Here is a 19,609-nt window from a genome sequence, read left to right as displayed (position 1 = left end):
TTGCTTCTCAGAATTGATTTAAGAGCAAGTCTAGGAAGACTTGTAAAAGTGTCAAAATAGGGATTGGAGCGGTAGCGCAGCTGGTTAAGCACAGGTGGCGCAAAGCGCACGGACCGCGGAAGGATCCCAGTTTGAGCCCCCGGCTCCCCACCTACAGGCACAAGTGGTGAAGCAGTTCTGCAGGTGTCTGTCTTTCTCTCCCCTCTCTGTCTTCCCCTCTCTCCATTTCTCTCTGTCCTATCCAACAACAATGACATCAATAACAACAATAATAACTACAACAAGGGTAACAAAAGGGAATAAATTTTTTTAGAGAATTTTTTTAATTGGGGAATTAATGTTTTAGATTCAACAGTAAGTACAATAGTTTGTACATGCATAACATTCCCCAGTTTCCCATATAACAACACAACCCCCACTAGGTCCTCTGAATCCTTCTTGGACCTTATTCTCCCCTACCCACCCACCCCAGAGTCTTTTACTTTGGTGTGATACGCCAATTCCATTTCAGGTTGTACTTCTGTTTTCTTTTCTGATCTTGTTTTTCAACTTCTGCCTGAGAGTGAGATCATCTCATATTCATTCATCCTTCTGTTTCTGACTTATTTCACTCAACATGATTTTTCCAAGGTCCCATCCCCTCCCTTCTCTTTTCTTTTCTTTTTCTTTTTCATTACTGGGGTTTCATTGTTCCGGGCTTACTTTTTCAGATAGAAAGACAGAGGAAAAAGAAGCGGTAACACTCCCTAATACTTCCTTCAGTGTAGCTAAAAGCTTGAATCCGGGTAGTGCATATGACAAAATAAACTGTCTTTGTTGCGCAACCACAAAAGAAATATTTTGAAGATCCACTGTGGCTTTTGAATAAGAAACTGCTATACTTAAGAAAGATGAATTTGAAATCTTGAATGACAGGAGAGAGAATTAACTACTAAATGAGAGGACAAAAGTAAGCTTTGCCACAGGTGTAGCATCTTTGTCATTTGAGAAATTATTGACTCTAGTGGATAATGATAGAAAAATTTTGCAGAAACTGGAAGAAGTGTAGTGACTTGTAACTCATTTTGTTTTTCAAATGGACTGAATTTTGAAACTGATTGCCATTTCATTGCTTTGGATATTATTTGGCTGTCAAAAGGCTCAGAATATATAATCCACCTTTAACTATTAACAGAAAAAAAATTTACAACCTGTGTTTTGTGCCTTAACCTTACTTAAACATTATTCCATATTTTTCTTTGCCCCAATTTATTCCCGATTTTATATCTTGTATTGTGGTTTTCCCAACTGCCCAAATTCTGTATTAAAAGGAAGTGAGCTTGGCAATATTAATAGGAACAATGAAATCACTGTTGGTCTGGGAAATATTTTACAAATTTGATTTTACTCATTTGAAATAGAATCTTGGAATCTATGGAATCTTGGGGAGATAACAATAAGGCAACTAGAAATCCAAATATAGGACTGAGACAAGAGGACAGATGGTGTAGTAAATAATTTAACACACTGCTCAAAGGGAAGTCAGGCCTTTAAAGCCTTGAGTTCCTGGTGATAATCTCATAGTCCTTGTAATATCTGATTCATAATTGTGTGTCTTTGTTTATCAAGAGTCCTTGGGCTATCACCTCGTCATTTGATGTGTGGAATTTTGGAGAGTAGAAAAACTGAGGTCAGCCATGTCTACATAATGGAGCCAAATAAAAACTTGAATCAGCAAGACTGGCTTGAGCTTCTCTCATTGGTAGTACTCAGTATACATAGTCTTATTCCACTACCTGGAGTAATATTTATGACTCCACTAGGAGAAATCAACTGGATACTTTGCATTTGGGTTAATCCTAGCTTCTGCCCATTGCATTGCTCCCCTTGACTGATATGAAGCCTTTATGTTGTAATAAGTGTTAATAAACTATGAGTTTCACAGCCCTTGAGTTTTGTGATTGTTACAGACTATTGATATTTGAACCTGAGCATGATGTATAAGATCCCTAAGCCAGTTAATGTCAGCCATGAGTTAGTATTTCAGACCCTTTAACTCTGAGGTGCTTGTAGAATTGAATCTAGTCCTGTGGGCTGCTGCCAGACCTTATACAAATATAATGGATTTGAAAGGTCCTATGGGGGGGGCCCACGAAGGGGTCTATTTTGTTCCTGATAGAGATGATGGTTAACAATGGAGAGAGGGATTTATTTGAGGTCTAGGCCCATCATATCTGTTTGGGAATCTCAGGAATCCCCGAATAGGGCCCCAGCTGAAGGGGTGGCCTGATAGTGACTAAAGAGTCATGGTTAAAAGTATGCCAGTCTCTTGCCCTTACTCAACTTTTACAATCCTTGCTTTGATAAGGTTAGCTTTGGAGTAAGTGAGAGAACTGTAATAGGAAGTAGGTGAGGAGGCTATCTTAAGTCTAAGTAGACACTATTTCATTATAAACTTCATGCTGACTCACTGTAGACTATTGTGTACTTTTGTTTCCTTTTTATAAATAAACCAAATATAATGGATTTGCTACAAATACAAATAAGTGAGCAAAAATGGATACTGGGAGTCTGTTAAGTGAGAGGCATTTAAAAATGGAATAGAGGGACTGGAACTGGCTCACCTAGTAAGGCATACACCTTGCTGTGCTCACAGCTCTGGGTTTGAACCCTGGCACCCAATGAAAGCAGCTCAGTTCCAGGGGAGTGCTATGGTGTCTGTCTCGCTCTTCTTTTCTGTCTGAGTCTCTCTATCTAAAATAAAGAGTGAGATCCCCACTTGCAGGGGGAACATTTCAGGGGTGGTGAAACAGGGCTGCAGATGTCTCTCTGCCTCTCTCCCTCTCTATCTCTCTCTCAATTTCTCTATGTCTCTATCCAGTAATGAAAGAAGGAAGGAGGGAAAGAAAGAAGGAAATGGAGTGGAATGAAGTACAGTAGGAGAAAGAGTAAGTGGGGGGGGGGACTGCCTTTGTAGACAGGAAGATAGGTGAGCCAAAGATAAGTGTTTGGGTCAACTTTCAGCAGATTGAAGAGCTAAGGTGATGTTATGTTGAAATGTGGCAATTTAAATTTTTTTTTCTTATGCGGAGTCACTTAACTCCTCCATTCTTTTTTTAAATTTTATTTATTATTTATTTATTTATTTTTTACCAGATCACTGATCAGCTCTGGTTTATGGTGGTGCAGAGGATTGAACCTGGGACTTAGCTTCGAAGCCTCAGGCATGACAGTCTGTTTGCATAATCATTATGCTGTCTACCCCTGCCCTACAATTTTAATATTTTAAAAAACAATTATCTGTATTTTGCTGCCAGGCCTTTCCTGAGGCCACACTGGGGCTTTGCATGGGCAGGATTCTACCACTCCTGGTCTTCTCTTTTTCTCTCACCCCCCTCACTGCCCCCCCCCCCCCCATAAAATGTGTGAGACAGAGATACTACACTGGTACTTCCATGTATTTGTATATACAGTCATGCTCTATCAGGTTGTACCTGCTTTATTCTAACAAACTCCTAAACATATTCAGAAGTATAACATATTCAGAAGTATAACTCAAATGTCTCTCCCCCCTTTTTTTGCATAGATTGGATCATGTTACCATCCAGTCAGAGTGTCAGTGGTTCTCTCCACTTTCCCCTTAGATAGTTTTTCTTTTGGGCAGTGGGTGTCCCCAGAGGGTGCTGCTGGATCTGGGAAAATTTCATCTGTCATGATCTTCCATTCTGCTTTTATCAGTATTACTAGTACACACAATGAGAATGTTCTGGTCTGTGCCTCTGGTACTGCCTCTGTTGTACAATGCTAGAGCAGGATGCTGAGGCACAGAACAGTAAGAGAAACAAGCCCCAAAGCTTCCCTAACACCTGGAGTCTGTGCTATTGCATCTCCGCAATCCTTTATAGGAATGAGTCCCCCAAGCCCATGGCAACCTTTCTCCCACTGACTTGCAGTATTGTTTCTTGGAACCTGGTTTTAGAGTTACAGGCAATACTTGTTGCCTGCTGTTTGTTGCTCATTCGCTACCCTGTCCTCTTCTTACCTCCTCTTAAGTTTAAAAATTCTCCTTTCTCCTGGTTCTAAACTGAAAAACTCTTACAAATGATTTCTTACACTCTGACTACTTGAGGTTATTCACCAATCCTTCAGGTGAGCCAAACAGTGTTTGATTTCATTAGGAGCTAAGCTAGGATTGGAAAGCATTTACAAAAGAAGGTGTTATGAAATAAGGATAGCAGTAGTTAATTTTTTGGGGGGGATGTAATCCATATACTACACTATATAGTTTTAGATATACTATGTTTAATGTGTTGATAAACTTCTTTACTACCATGATTACCAACATATCACACTATATTGAACAAATAACTTCAACATATCAGTCATTTCTTTTCTTTTCTTTTCCTTTTTTTTTTTTTTTTTTTGGTAATTTCTGAGAGACTTATTTACTATAAGAGATACGATGTTAGGAGGTAAGAGGAAGTAAAGAGAACAGAGATCTGCTCTGGCATGAGGTGGTGCCAGGGATTGAACCTACAGCCTCTGAGGCTGAGCTACCTCTTGAGAACCTTTGCAGTTGTGAAGTTTATAGTATAGTATTGCTGTCTATATTTTCTCCATTTTCTACCTGGAGTTAATATTGGGAAAAAATTATACTCTTCAGAGTTCTTTGTCTAGTTTCTGTCAATTTTGCTATAAATTATGAAGGAGTTTCCTCTTTGAAGCTTGTTTCAAATTAAAATCAGAAAGATTGTTATGAAATAAAGAAATTTCAACTTTTGAATTATTTCTCTCTCTTTTGTATGCTCTAGCAAGGAGTAATTGAAAACTTGCTTCCCCCTCATATATTAATTTTATCAATAACATAACAACCTAACCCCTTTAAATGACACGTCAGTGGTTTTCAGTATTTTGACATAATTGTGCAACTGTTGCAGCTATGAGAGAAGTTAGTGCACTAGTCTACTTCATACAGCACTGGGGATTTAACTGGGAGTCGTAGGCATGCAAATTCTGCATTCTACAGCCAGGCTATGAGTTGTCAGAAAAGTCACAAGTCACAGCATATTTTTCTATGCTTTTCTATGCAAAAGTGCATCATGACTTTTTGACAACCCTGGCCACATTAATTAAATAATACTCTGTGTATTAGATAAACTCAAATGTTCAACCACTGATTGATAAATCTGGGATGTTCCCATTCTTTGGCTATTATAAATATGTTATAATGAACATTTGTATATAACTTTTAACATAAGTGCTCAGCCAGGTGCACCACCACCATGACTTTTAATGTAGGCATGTTTTGTAGTCTGGGAGGTGGCACAGTGGATAAAGCATTGGAGTCTTGAGCATGAGGTCCTGCGTTCAGTACTGGGTAGCACATGTATCAGAGTGATGTCTGGTTCTTTTCCTCTCCCTCTGCCTCCTCCCTCCCCCTCCCCCTCCTCCCTCTTCCCCCCTCCTCCCTCTCCCTCCTCCTTTCTCATTTAAAAAAAAGTAGGCATGTTCTCATTTCTCTGGAGTATATACCTAGAAGTAGAATCATTGGTTGGTTTAACTGCTAGAGGAACTGCCAGATAGTCATTCCAACGGAACTGCATCTTTGTTGATTCCTACCAACAGTATTTCAAGGTTATAATTGTCTCATACTCTTTCCAGTACTTGTTATTTTCCCAGTTAGTTGGGAATGTTGTATGTTATGGTGGTTTTGGTTTCACTTCTCAAATGACTAATTTAAATTTTTATTTTGTATTCCAGTATCACTGTATTTTTTTTTTCTTTAGGTGTCTTTTTGTTTGTTTTGTTTAATAAGGAAAGTCGAGGAGAGAGAGAAAACCAGACATCGCTCTAGCACATGTGCTGCTGGGCATCAAACTTGGGATCTCATGCTTGAGGGTTCAACACTTTATCTGCTGCTCCAACTTCGGGACCATAGTATCACTGTATTATATAATGTGTGCACTTGAGGTGTGCATCATAAGAAGCAACCATGTGTGTCCCTTGCGTCTTGCTTTGCATACTCACCCCTTTCCCTTGTGGTAATCACTAATTGGTCTTATATTTCAAATCTCTCTTTTTTAAAAAATAGAGGGGAGGGTATGAAAGTAGAGAGGAAAGAGGGAAAGTCAGCACAGCATTGCAACATCCTCCATAGTGTTCCCCCTGGTACTTCTGTCCTTTGCTTTGGCTCAAACCCAGGCCCTTCCTTTTACATAGTAAGACATATATATGCCCCACCAGGTGAACTATCTCCTAGTCTGTTTCATTTCTTTCTTTTTTAAATTTTTTCCGGATGGGGAGAGGGAGAGGGAGAAAGAGATGGAGATACACAAAAACCAAAGCTTCCTTATGATTACACATTTATATACTAGTTCTCACTATTGTAAATAGTGATACTGGGAGCTTCTTCTTATGGGCTTGTGTTGTGTTTGAGTGTGTAGGTAAGATTAGCTAGGCGCAAACAGTATATTTTGCTTTTGAGTCATGGTCAGCAGTTGCCTTTCCCCCACCACCACCCTTAAAGAAGTTACTGATTACAGAGGTTATATTAGCAATTATATTTTTGGTTCTATGTGGCTATTTACCAAAAGTATTTTATTCATTTGATTACTGATTATTATAAATTTATTTATTAATGAGAAATACTACTGAATGTGTGCAGTGATATTTTATATTGTATTCTCTTACTCCTCCTCTTTTATTTTGACCACTAGGTTTTTAAAATGTGGTTTAAGTTTGTGTGTGTGCACATGTGCATACATGCATGTATATGTGTTGTGGTCCTGTATTTCAGTTTTTATAAAAGACATTTTAAGTTGATTGATTATATTTCTTTTCCTTGATTATACTTTGCTCTCCTTTGTCCTTTTATATACCAGAGAAAGGGGTATTTTTTTTTCTTTTACCTATTATTGAAGCCCTCATACTCCTCAGATCTATTTATAATCTACCCATATTCACTGTGTAAATTATGTGAATATTTTATTATACTTCTACAACAAATTTTCACTTAGTACAATAGTAATTTGTTTCTGTCTTGGTAATATACGAGGATGGTGGTGTTCTCACTAAGGCCATGTATCTGAAGTATGAAAAGAGGAAATTTCTAGGAGGAAAGATTTAAAAACAGCAATATTCATTTAAACCACAGATTGAGAAGAATGCAGGCTTAGAAGCGACTAGTCAACCACTTATAGGACAGGTTCCTAGTGTTCCACAGACTGGGGCCAGTGCTTGGACTTGCAATGTCCAGTTGAGTACATACTGGAGAGAGCCTTGAAATGAAGAGAGGGTTTGTTGCTTGTGGGAGGCTGGGTTAGCCAAAGGAAGGTTGATTTTAGCATAATCTCCTTTTAATTTTTAAAATTTATTTATTAATGAGAAAGAGTCAGAGCATTACTCTGGCATATGAAATCTGAGTATTATTAAATTCAGAACCTCATGTTAAGTCCCAACACTGCACCAACTCCCAGAGTATTTTTAGGCAAAAGAGAAAAATCTGAGATGTTGAAAGATCACTAAGGAAGGATTAAAATAGTGGTTTTAGTAAGATTTTTTAGCCTTGAAAGATTGAGAACACCTCTCTCTCTCTCTGTCTCTATGTCTCTCTCTTCAAAACAGTGGAGGTTTTGCATAGCTGTTATAGTGTATAAAATAAGGTTGTCTTTAATTATTGTTACATAATCAGTTATACCAAAATCTAACAGTCTTAAGCCAACTTTTTATTTTCCATATGATTTTTATGGATCAAGAAAAGACACTGCTGAGGTATTATTTTTCCTTCTGCTTCACAATATCTAGGGCCTCTGCTAAAAGACCTAGCATTGACTTCATTACTGGGAACTGAAATCTTGCCGAAGCTCAGTCCTTTATATGTTGAGCTCATTTAGTGCATTGGCATATGTTTTCTCCTGTGACTTGATTTCTGTATGCCTAGGTAATTTCAGAATAGTCAGTTTTCTTACAGGGCAATTCAAGAGTTCCTAAAGCAAATACCCATCTTACAAGGTATAGACTAGGTTGCTTGTTTTCACCATCCGGGTTATTTCTGAATTCCACACCTTCATGATTTCATCATTCCTGGCACACTTCATTTTCCTTTTACCCCCCCCCCCCTTTTTTTTTTTTTCCAGATAGAGGGTGAGAAACAGAAATAGAAAGAACAGACCACAGCACTGCTACAGCACTTACAAAGCTTTCCGCTTTTCATGGTGCTTTGATGTGACCTGGGGCTCAAATTAGATCCTCACACATGGTAAAGTGCACTCTCCTAGGTGAGCCATCTCCTGGTCTCCCTGTTTTTGCTTTTATTACTTAATTTTGGAAATCAGGGTGACTTCCATTTAACTGATCAAAAACACACCAGTCGGGGGGAGATTACAGGTCCCAAAAAGGTGACAGAAGACCTAGTGGGGGTTGTATTGTTATATGGAAAATTGAGAAATGTTATGCATGTGCAAATGATTGTATTTACTGTCGAATATAAAACATTAATCCCCCAATAAAGAAAAAAAAAAGGTCTCTCACGTAAAAAAAAAAAGAAAGAAAGAAAAAGAAAAGGAGCACACCAATCCAGATACATAAAAAACAGAGGAGAATTAGATCCTCCCCCCTTTCTCCCAATGTCAGGGTCTTATTTGAGCATGGCTTTAACACTCTGGACTGCCTTTTTTTTTTTTTTTTAATTTATTTTCCCTCTTTTTGTTTTTAATTGTTGTAGTTATTGTTGTTATTGATGTCATTGTTGTTGGATAGAACAGAGAGAAATGGAGAGAGATGGGGAAGACAGAGAAGGGGAAAGAAAGAGAGATACCTGCAGACCTGCTTCATCGCCTGTGAAGCGACGCCTCTGCAGGTGGGGAGCAGGGGGCTCGAATCGGGATCCTTATGCTGGTCCTTGCTCTTTGCGCCATCTGTGCTTAACCCACTGCGCCACCACCCAACTCCCTCCAGGCTGCTTTTATATATATGCAGACACCACAGCTACTTCCCCTAATGTCTTCACATTTCCATGTGGTTTGTGGGGAACTTGAACATGGGTCATGCAAATAGCAGGGCAGATAATCACAAGGTGAGCTATCTTTTGACCACACTGAGATTTTTTTAAAAAAATATTTTATTTATTTATCAATGAGAGAGAGAGGGAGAGGGAAAGGAGAATGAGACATCACTCTGGTACATGTGCAGCCAGGGCTCGAATTCCAGACCTCATGCTTGAAAGTCCAATGCTTTATCCACTGCGCCACCTCCCAGACCACCACACTGAGATTTTTAAAAAAATATTTTCATGACCCAAAAAAGATTTGAGACTTCATGGTCTGGGAGGTAGCTCAATGATTGGACTCTGAAGCATGAGGTCTTGAGTTCGATCCCTGGAAGCACATGTACCAGAGTGATGTCTGTGCGCCTCTATAAGTAAAATCTTTAAAAAAAAAAAAGGAGATTTGAGACTTCAAAGTAATACTGAGCTCTGGCATGCAAGGGTACTGGGAATTGAACCTTCAGTTTCTGGGATCTTGGGCATGAAAATCTCCTGTGCTAGCTTACTGGCTGCCCTCCTGGAGTTAAGTTCAGCAACACCTGACCATCTCCCCGAGCCTCAAAGCTATATAAGACAGTCCAAACCCAGTACTTTTGGGGGCCTAACTTTACTGTTACTGCAGCCTTTGTTGTAATATGGATCAGAAGAATGCCACAAGAATTAATGAAATGATGTTGTGTGTGTTTAAGTAATTATTTAATGTTTCTTCTGCTATATATTATAAACCTTAAGCCCTCTAGCTATAGTGTATGTAAATTGTTTTAATGGGAACCTAAAACAGGGACACAGACACGTCAACTCATGAAATAGGCTTTCTGATGAGAGTTATTCTTGAAGTGTAAAACTAGGTGGAGCGGGGAGTCAGGCTGTAGTGCAGCTGGTTAAGTGCACATGGTGTGAATTGCAAGGACTGGCATAAGGATTCCGGTTCGAGCCTCCAGCTCCCCACCTGCAGGGGAGTCGCTTCACAGGTGGTAAAGCAGATCTGCAGGTGTCTATCTTTCTCTCCCCCTCTCTGTCTTCCCCTCCTCTCTCCATTTCTGTCTTATCTAACAATGATGACATCAGTAACAACAACAATAATACAAAAATAAAATACAAAGTGAAAATAAATAAAATTATAAAAAGAAAAAAAATTAAGTGAAGTTTAGAATAAGATCTAAATGTAAGTTTTATTTATGTTAACACTAATTTCATATACATTTGTATTAATTAATTTTATTTTTGAGAGAGATGCAGAGAGAGAGATAAACACCAGAGCACTGCTCAGCTCTGGCTTATGGTGGTGCGGGGGATTGAACCTGGGACTTAGGAGCCTCAGGCATGAGAGTCTGTTTGCATAACCATTGTTCTGTCTCCCCCGCCCTATTCTGTCTCCCCTGCCCTACATTTATATTAAATTTAAAGGCATTTTACTTACTAAATTTGTCAGCCATTCATGTCAGAGATTTAAGATTCTTTAAAATAAAATATTTAAGGGAAAAGAGAAAATGAGAGAGTAAAATAGAAAAACCACAGTGTCTTGTGTGGGTTGAACATGGCATTTCATGCTTGCAAGGCAGGTGCTATACCTGCTATACAAACTCCTGTCCTCCTGACCTTAAGACCTGTTTTCTGTGCCTTTTATCTAACATAATCGAAAATTTGGGTTATGACAATATATTACTTATTTTTATAATAGATGTAACATATCTAAGAATTCTGTGCTTACAGTGGTGTGGTTGATTCATACATTGCTATTTGCTGAGATATATTTTGTCTCCTCATGAATAGAAACCTATGATAATAACAACAACAATGTGTTTTAACTTTGGAGATAGGATGGATTGGTATCAAATTTTTATGTAGTAGTTCTTTAGGACAAAAGACAAAGTAATAGATTTGATATAATTGGAAAAGAAAATCTTAGTCAAAAAAATTTTTTTTTTTTTTTTGTGGAGGGTGGGGGGCCACTGGGGATTCATGCTTGTGTGGTTACACCACTCCAAGCAGACTGTTTATTTTTTTATTTAAGAAAGTATTAATTAACAAAACCATAGGGTAGGAGGGGTACAATTCCACACAGTTCCCACCACCCATTCTCCATATCCCACCCCCTCCCCTGATAGCTTTCCCATTCTCTATCCCTCTGGGAGCATGGACCCAGGGTCATTGTGGGTTGCAGAAGGTAGAAGGTCTGGCTTCTGTAATTGCTTCCCCGCTGAACATGGGCGTTGACTGGTCGGTCCATACTCCCAGTCTGCTTCTCTCTTTCCCTAGTAGGGTGGGTCTCTGGGGAAGCGGAGCTCCAGGACACATTGGTGGGGTCTTCAGTCCAGGGAAGCCTGGCTGGCATCCTGATGGCATCTGGAACCTGGTGACTGAAAAGAGAGTTAACATATGAAGCCAAACAAGTTGTTGAGCAATCATGGACCCAAAGCTTGGAATAGTGGAGAGCAAGTGTTAGGGGGCTACTCACTGCAAACTCTAGTGTACTTCCCAAGCAGACTTTTTTTATTCTTTCTCTGTCTCGATCCCTGTCTCTCTTTTTGCCAGATAGTTAGGGAAAGAGAAACATTACAATACTGTCCCACTGCTTATAAAGCTTCCAAAGAACTTTAAGGGCTAGGAAGATAGCTCAACTGATAGAGGGACTGACATGCTTGAGACTCTGACATCCTTGTGAAAACATAGTGGTTTGGTCGTCTGGCTTTTATTACTCTCATATGAAGCACTCTAATGAAATAAGTAAAAATAAATTACTGAAAATCTTTAAAAGTTAATGCAGAGACAGTCTTCTTAAAAAACACAAAATTACAGTTGAATAATTCAAACTTGTTATCCTCTAGAGTATTTATCTTACAGCATACTACAAAGTAGGTTTATTAACTAGACACTCACATGTATTTTCAAGAATCTTTGTTTAGTTTTCATAAACAGTATTTGTTAATTTAACAGTAAATTTTGTAACATTTTACTTAGTGGAATAATGGTGCAGGTTTTTCTATGAAGACTATAAGGGACAGATAGCCACGCTTTGCAATGTGTACAACAAAAGTGTTGGTAATGGATTAAAAAATGTGTTCATTAACGCTTTTTTGTTGTGACACGTAGGGCATTGACAGTGACTAAAATGTTTCCAATGAAATCGAACATGTAGTAGTAGTTGGGATGAAAAACAAACTCAAATTATAGTTCAAGTAAGTCCTTCAGTCTCGTTCTGTTGAAAAAGCAGCCATCAGCCTTTTATTATATGGTATTAATTTCTGTGTATTTTAAAGAATTTTGCAACTCCACAAGTTGATTTAAAATGCTATGCTCTGAAGTCGCCCCCCTTCTTTTCCCAGAGCATTAATTCAGGCTTGTAGTAGTGCAGAGACTTGAACCTGGGGCCCAGAGGCTCAGGCCTGAAAATCATTTGCATAACCAATTGCTGAAGCAATTGCTAAAGTAATTTATTAGATTGAGAAATGATTCAGGAGTGTTTTAGACCATGGGATATAAGTATTAGGCTTTTAGGTTTGCCTTACCACAGGGTATGATTTACATTTCCAAGTGGGCTCTTTTTTTTTTATTATTATTATTTAATATCTTTGCTAGAAAAAGTTTACATCTGTATATTTTAGAAAAATGTTGCTCTATCTGAACCTGGAACCTGGGACTTTGGAGCCTCAGGCACAAGAGTTCTTTGTATAACCTGCCCCACTTAAAAAAAATTAGTACTTAATGGGCATTAATCTCGATTTCTTATGTTTTAGTTCAACCCCTTGCACCACCATAAGGCAGAGCTGAGCTGTGCTCTGGTTAAAAAAAATATATATATATATTTATATATATATATATTTATATATATATATATATATAAATATATATATAAATATATATATATATATAAATAAATGTAATGTAATGTAATGTAATTGTAAATGTATAACATTTCCACATAACAATACAACCCCCAGTAGGTCCTCTTCTGCTATCATGCTGCAGGACCTGAACCTTCCTCACTACTCCAGAGTCTGTCTTTGGTATATTTATATATATATATATATATATATATATATATATATATATATATATATATATATATATATTTTTTTTTTTTTTTGGTATATTTATATATATATATATATATTTTTATATATATATATTTTTTTTTCCCCCCCTCCTCCAAGGTTATTGCTGGGCTCGGTGCCTGCACCATGAATCCACCGCTCCTGGAGGCCATTTTTTCCCCCTTTTGTTGCCCTTGTTGTAGCTTCATTGTGGTTATTATTATTGCCCTTGTTGACACAATTCGTTGTTGGATAGGACAGAGAGAAATGGAGAGAGGAGGGGAGAGAAGGGGAGAGAAAGATAGACACCTGCAGACCTGCTTCACCGCCTGTGAAGCGACTCCCCTGCAGGTGGGGAGCCGGGGGCTCGAACCGGGATCCTTACGCTGGTCCCTGCGCTTTGCGCCACATGCGCTTAACCCACTGCGCCACCGCCCGACCCCCCAAAATAAATATTTTTTTAAAAAAGAATTTTTTAAATTATTATTTCTTTTATTGGGGGATAAATGGTTTACAGTCAGCAGTAAAATACAACAGTTTGTAAATGTATAACATTTCCACATAACAATACAACCCCCAGTAGGTCCTCTTCTGTTATCATGCTGCAGGACCTGAACCTTCCTCACTACTCCAGAGTCTGTCTTTGGTATAGTAAAGTAAGAAATTATTGAGTGTTTGGGTCCTGGGAACTGTTAACGCATGTATCAACTACTGTATTTTACTATCAACTGTAAACCATTAATCCCCTAACAAAGAAATTTAAAAAAATATTTAGTTGATTTTTACTTAGAATCAGATTTCAGCTTTGTAAACAAATTCTACCTATTTGTGTATTTAATGGTTGACATGTTTGTGGAGCATATGACCTACTTGCTTAGGTTCTTAAAAGTGCTTATCACAGTAAGGTAATACTTGTTTACCAACAGGTAAACAAGTTTGTTGACAGGAGCACAAATTTCACTTGTATGGTGTACTAAAAATTGTTTTCCCTTTCAGTAAAGCAAAGGACTCTGGGGTTGGTCTGGGGGAGGGTGGTTACATTTTAGGTCTTGGTGCATGATGGTGGTGGAGGACTTAGACTGGGAGTGAAAGTGTTTTGCAGAAGATTGAGAAATTTTATACATGTATTTACTGTAAACTATCCTCCCCCAATAAAAAATACTAGAGAGAATTGAGAGAAAGTGAAATGGAAAGCTCTCTCCAGTGTGGTGAGGACTTGGATCAACGTAGGTTGTGTATTTTCATAAAGCATGCACACTCCAGGTGAGCTGTGTTGCTGCTCAGTAATGTCCAGCTCAAATCTTTTGATGGCTGAGGCACAGGAAGTGGTGGCACAGTAGACAAAGTGCTAGACTCTGATGCATCAGGTCCTGAGTTTGAGTCCTGGCTTCCTATGTGCCAGAATGATGCTGTGGTGTTCATGTTCTCTCTCTCTCCCTTTTTCTCTCTCTCTCTCTCTCTCTCAATAGATGAAAGTCAATCATCTAATTATGTGCCATCTTGTTAATTGTTTCAGAATTAACACTGTAAATTAAGATGTGCACAGCTCCTATGTTACTCGCAATCTAAGTCCATTGTAGTTTTCTTGCTAGCATCATACAGAGCTTTTGATTTAATCATTAACCTGCTTTCCTACTACTGTAATTTTCCTCATGCTGTTACTTCCCCCCCTTTTAATATTATTCCCTTTTGTTGCCCTTGTTTTATTGTTGTAGTTATTGTTGTAATTATTGATGTCATTGTTGTTGGATAGGACAGAGATAAATGGAGAGAGGAGGGGAAGACGGGGGAGAGAAAGACACCTGCACACCTGCTTCATTGCCTGTGAAGCGACTCCTCTACAGGTGGAGAGCTGGGGGCTCAAACCCGGATCCTTATGCTGCTCCTTGTGCTTTGCGCCACATGCGCTTATCCCGCTGTACTACTGCCCGACTCCCTTTTTTCCCCTTTCTTTCTGGGCTTCCCTCCCCCCCACCTTTCCCCCCCCCCCTCCAGGGTTATTGCTGGGCTCGGTGCCTGCACCATGAATCCACCGCTCCTGGAGGCCACTTTCCCCCCCTTTTGTTGCCCTAGTTGTTGCAGCCTCGTTGCGGTTATTATTGCCATTGTTGACGTTGCTTTGTTGTTGGATAGGACAGAGAGAGAGGGGGAGAGAAAGACACCTGCATACCTGCTTCACCACCCATGAAGCGACTCCATTGCACGTGGGGAGCTGGGGGCTCGAACTGGGATCCTTACACCTGTCCCTGCGCTTTGCGCCACGTGCCACCGCCCGACCCCCCACCTTTTTTTTAAAAATCATTATATATAACATTAAGTCAATGCTTTTACACTAGTAATGTCTTTTCTGTTTCTCCTTGACATGATATAAAGGAACAGAGAATAAGCCTCTTTCCCATAGTGTTTGCCTCTTGAGTTTGTTTTATGTTCTTTTTTTCCTCCAGCTTTTATTGAGTGCCTGTTGCTACACAGGTACCATGTGCTAGAAATGATATCTCTATACTCATAGCGTGTATAATCTCTAGGGAAAGACAAATTAGAAAAATGAAACGGTTAAACTGTCATTTGCAGCAAAGATGTAAGAGAATAGAAGCTGAGAATAGAGTCTCATCTGTAGACTAGGAGGGTGCGTTTCTCAAGCTTATCCTAGTGGCTATGTAGCTAGCTATTGTACATCTTAATAACCTGTATACGTTAGTCCTTTGTAATAGGCGATTAAATTAAATAGAAACAGTGGCAAGACCATAGGATAAGAGTGGTACAATTCCTACCACCAGAACGCTGTATCCCATATCCTCTCCTGATAGCTTTCCTATTCTTTATCCCTCTGGGAGTATGGACCCAGGATCATTATGGGATGCAGATGGTGGGAGGTCTGGCTTCTATAATTGCTTCTCCACTGAACATGGGCATTGACAGGTCGATCCATACTCCCAGCCTGTCTCTCTCTTTCCCTAGTGGGGTAGGGATCTGGTGAGTCAGTAGCTTCCAAATACGGAAAAGTACATAAATATTGTTAACTATAAACCCCATCAATTTGATCTGGGACCCATAGTCAGCACAGGAGCCTGTATAACCTCTGCATCTCTGTAGGTCTGAGCTCATCATTCTGTGGCCATGACTAGGAACATTCTAGGCTAAGGATTCTGTTTGAGCTCCTGGCTCCCTACCTGCGGGGGAGCGGGGTCACTTCACAAGCAGTGAAGCAGGTCTCCAGGTGTCAATAATTATCTCCCCCTCTCTGTCTTCCCCATCTCTCTCGATTTCTCTGTTCTATCCAACATCAAGAACAGCAGTTTCAACAGTAACAGTAACAAGTGCAATAAAATGATGAAAATGGCCTCCAGGCGCAGTGCATGTGTAGTGTAGTTACTGAGCCCCATTGATAACCCTGGAGGCAGGAAAAAATAAGAATAAACAAAACAAAACAAAACAGACAAAAAACTGCCTATCATAGGAGACTGGAAAGCATGGGACACGGGAAGAGTATTCCACTGTTATCTCTCAGGAAGTGACACTAACTTGATAGTTGAAAGTTTGATTCTCATATAAGATTATTTTTTTCTGGGGCTGGTACACACCTGGTACAAGATTCTGTTCCCTGTCTGTAGGGGGAAAGCTTCGTAAGTGGTGAAACAGTGCTGCTGGTGTCTCTCTACCCCTCCCATACCTCTCAATTTCTGACTGTCTCTATCCAATAAATAATATATTTTTAGATATTACCTTATTTTCTTGTGGAGCCCAGACCTCACACATCCTCAGCTTTGCTGCTCTGCACTGCTGCATTTCCGTCTCTTATTTTCCACTCAGGTAGAAAGTCAAAAAAAGAGGAAAGAAATCATAGCATTAGAACTTCTTCTACTGTAATAGCACTTCTCATGTGCTTAAGTAAAATTTATTATTATTTAGGTAATAAATAGAAGTCTCTTTTTGGAAGAATTTTTGGAAGAATTCTTTGCTCTAGTTTTCCCTTTAGAACTCTTTACCATTCATTTGTTTTAAGGGAATAGTTGATGTAATAATAGAGATTAAGTTATATTTAACAACTTTTAAATAACGATTATTTCTCTGATTGACTGATTTTTGAGTCCTGGCCCAGTCTACAGGGAGCCTAGTAAGTCATGCCAGAGGTTTCATTATTGCTTAATTTTGGTTCTTGTATACTAAAGCTATTTTTTTATTCTGATTCCTTTTTTTTTTAATCTTTACTTATTTTGAATAGAGACAGAGAGAAATTGTGAGGGGAGGGAGAAATAGTGCAGGAGAGAGAGAGAGAGACACCTAAAGACCTGCTTCACCACTCATGAAGCTTTCCTCCTGCAGGTGGGGACCAGGGGCTTGAACCCACATCCTTGTACACTGTGATGTGTGCTCTTAACCAGGTGTACCACCACCTGGCCCCACTCTCTCTCTCTTTTTAAATATTTTATTTTTGAGAGAGACGCAGAGGGAGAGAGAGAGAAACACCAAAGCACTGCTCAATTCTGGCTTATGGTGGTGCAGGGGGATTGAACCTGGGACTTTGGAGCCTCAGGCATGAGAGCCTGTTTGCATAACCATTATGCTGTCTCCCCTACCCACTAAGGCTATTTTTTATATCCATAATTCTGCTGCCTCTTTATTCTTTGTATTACTGTCCTCACTGGTGTATGTTTGATGTAAATTATACCTTAAATTACTGATGAGAAAAATAGCATTGTCTTATTTCTTTCTTTATTTTTTTATTTAAGAAAGGATAAATTAACAGAACCATAGGATGGGAGGGGTACAACTCCACACAATTCCCACCACCCAGTCTCCATATCCCATCCTCTCCCCTCCCCTGATAGCTTTCCCATTCTCTATCCCTCTGGGAGTATGGACCCAGGGTCGTTGTGGGTTGCAGAAGGTGGAAGGTCTGGCTTCTGTAATTGCTTCCCCGCTGAACATGGACCTTGACTGGTCGGTCCATACTCCCACTCTGCCTCTCTCTTTCCATAGTTAGGGTGGGTCTCTGGGGAAGCGGAGCTCCAGGACACATTGGTGGGGTCTTCAGTCCAGGGAAGGCTAGCTGGCATCTGATGGCATCTGGAACCTGGTGGCGTTTCCAATAGATGTTGTCAGAGCTCAAGCCACTAGCAGCTTCTCAGTCTGCCATCTTCCGGAATCCTTATTTATTTTTTTATTGGGGGTTAATGTTTTACAGTTGACAGTAAATACAACAGTTTGTACATGAATAACATTTCTTAGTTTTCCATATAACAGTACAACCCACACTAGGTCCTCTGCCATCCTGTTCTAGGACCTGAACTCCCCCACCCACCCCAGAGTCTTTTACCAACTCCAGTCCAAGTTCTGTTTAATGTTTTCTTTTCTGATCTTGTTTTTCAACTTCTGCCTGTAATGAGTTTATCCCATATTCATTCTTCTGTTTCTGACTTATTTCACTTAACATGATTTCTTCAAGCTCCATCCAAGATGGGCTGAAAATGGTGAAATCATCAGTTTTACTCTGAAAATGTCCAATAGTTCTAGTTTATCTATCTTTTCATTTAGCTCCTTCATTTCTTTATTGGTTTTCTGCCTGGATGATCTGTCAGGTTGAGAGAGTGGGGTGTTGAAGTCCCCTAATTTATTTTAAGGTCTATCATGTCAGATATGAGCATAGCTGTTCCTGCCTTTTTTTTTTTTTTTGTGCTCTACTGGCTTGCATGTCAGTTTTCCATCCTCTCACTTTTGAGTTTGAGTTTGAGTTTGAGTTTGTGTTTGTCTTATTGAGTTAGGTGGGATTCCTGCAGACAACATATGGTTGGGTTATTTATTTTTTTTTGGATCCATCTTTTAATAGGTGAATTCAGGCCATTGACATTTATTGATAGTCTAGATAGAAGATATTTTAATATCTGCCCCACTGAGGAGAGAGAGAGACAGGCTGGGAGTATGGGTTGACCTGTCAACGCCCATATTCAGTGGAAAAGCAATTACAGAAGCCAGACCTTCCACTTTCTGCACCCCCCCCTCCCCCAATGATCCTGGGTTCATGCTTCCAGAAGGATAAAGAATAGGCAAGATATCAAGGGTTGGATATGGAACTCTGGGGTTTAGGCATTGTGTGGAAATGTTCCCCTCTTATCCTGTAGTCTTGTCGATATTTCCATTTTATAAATTTAAAAGTAAATAAATTAAAAAGCGAAAAAAAAAAACGGAAACAAGAAAAATGCAAAATGAAACTCTTTATGTGAGATGTCTGTGAACCATCCTCACTTTCCCCTGCCATCTAGTTAGCTAAGATACTCTTTCTGATTATCCAGACACACTTCCAAATGGAAGTGAACTTTCCCAGCAGGGATTAGAGGTTTAGAGGTTAGAACTACAGTGGTGAGAGAAGGTAGAAAGATAAAATTTTATACTTTATACAGTTCCTAACTATTGTACATAAAATACTGATGTCTATGCAGTTAGGCAGGGCACACCATATTCTTTATTTTGATAAGTTTAATTGTACAGAGCCTCAAAAATTTGAGTTTAACTTATTTATTATTAACGGGGGGGAATGGTTTTTTGGAAATGCCAG

The 19,609-nt window shown here is 39.3% G+C and overlaps 1 protein-coding gene across 1 annotated transcript in view; it reads left to right on the top strand.

Moving 5' to 3' along the window:
- The window catches only part of SRPK2 (SRSF protein kinase 2), a 77,752-nt gene that overhangs the window by 8,491 nt on the left and 49,652 nt on the right, over positions 1 to 19,609 (top strand). The window lies entirely within an intron of this gene.

This window comes from Erinaceus europaeus, chromosome 8 (assembly GCF_950295315.1).
Source record: "Erinaceus europaeus chromosome 8, mEriEur2.1, whole genome shotgun sequence".
Taxonomy (NCBI): Eukaryota; Metazoa; Chordata; class Mammalia; order Eulipotyphla; family Erinaceidae; genus Erinaceus; species Erinaceus europaeus.
Note: the sequence above shows the minus strand (reverse complement) of the source record. Positions and strands in the feature narration are given on the sequence as shown.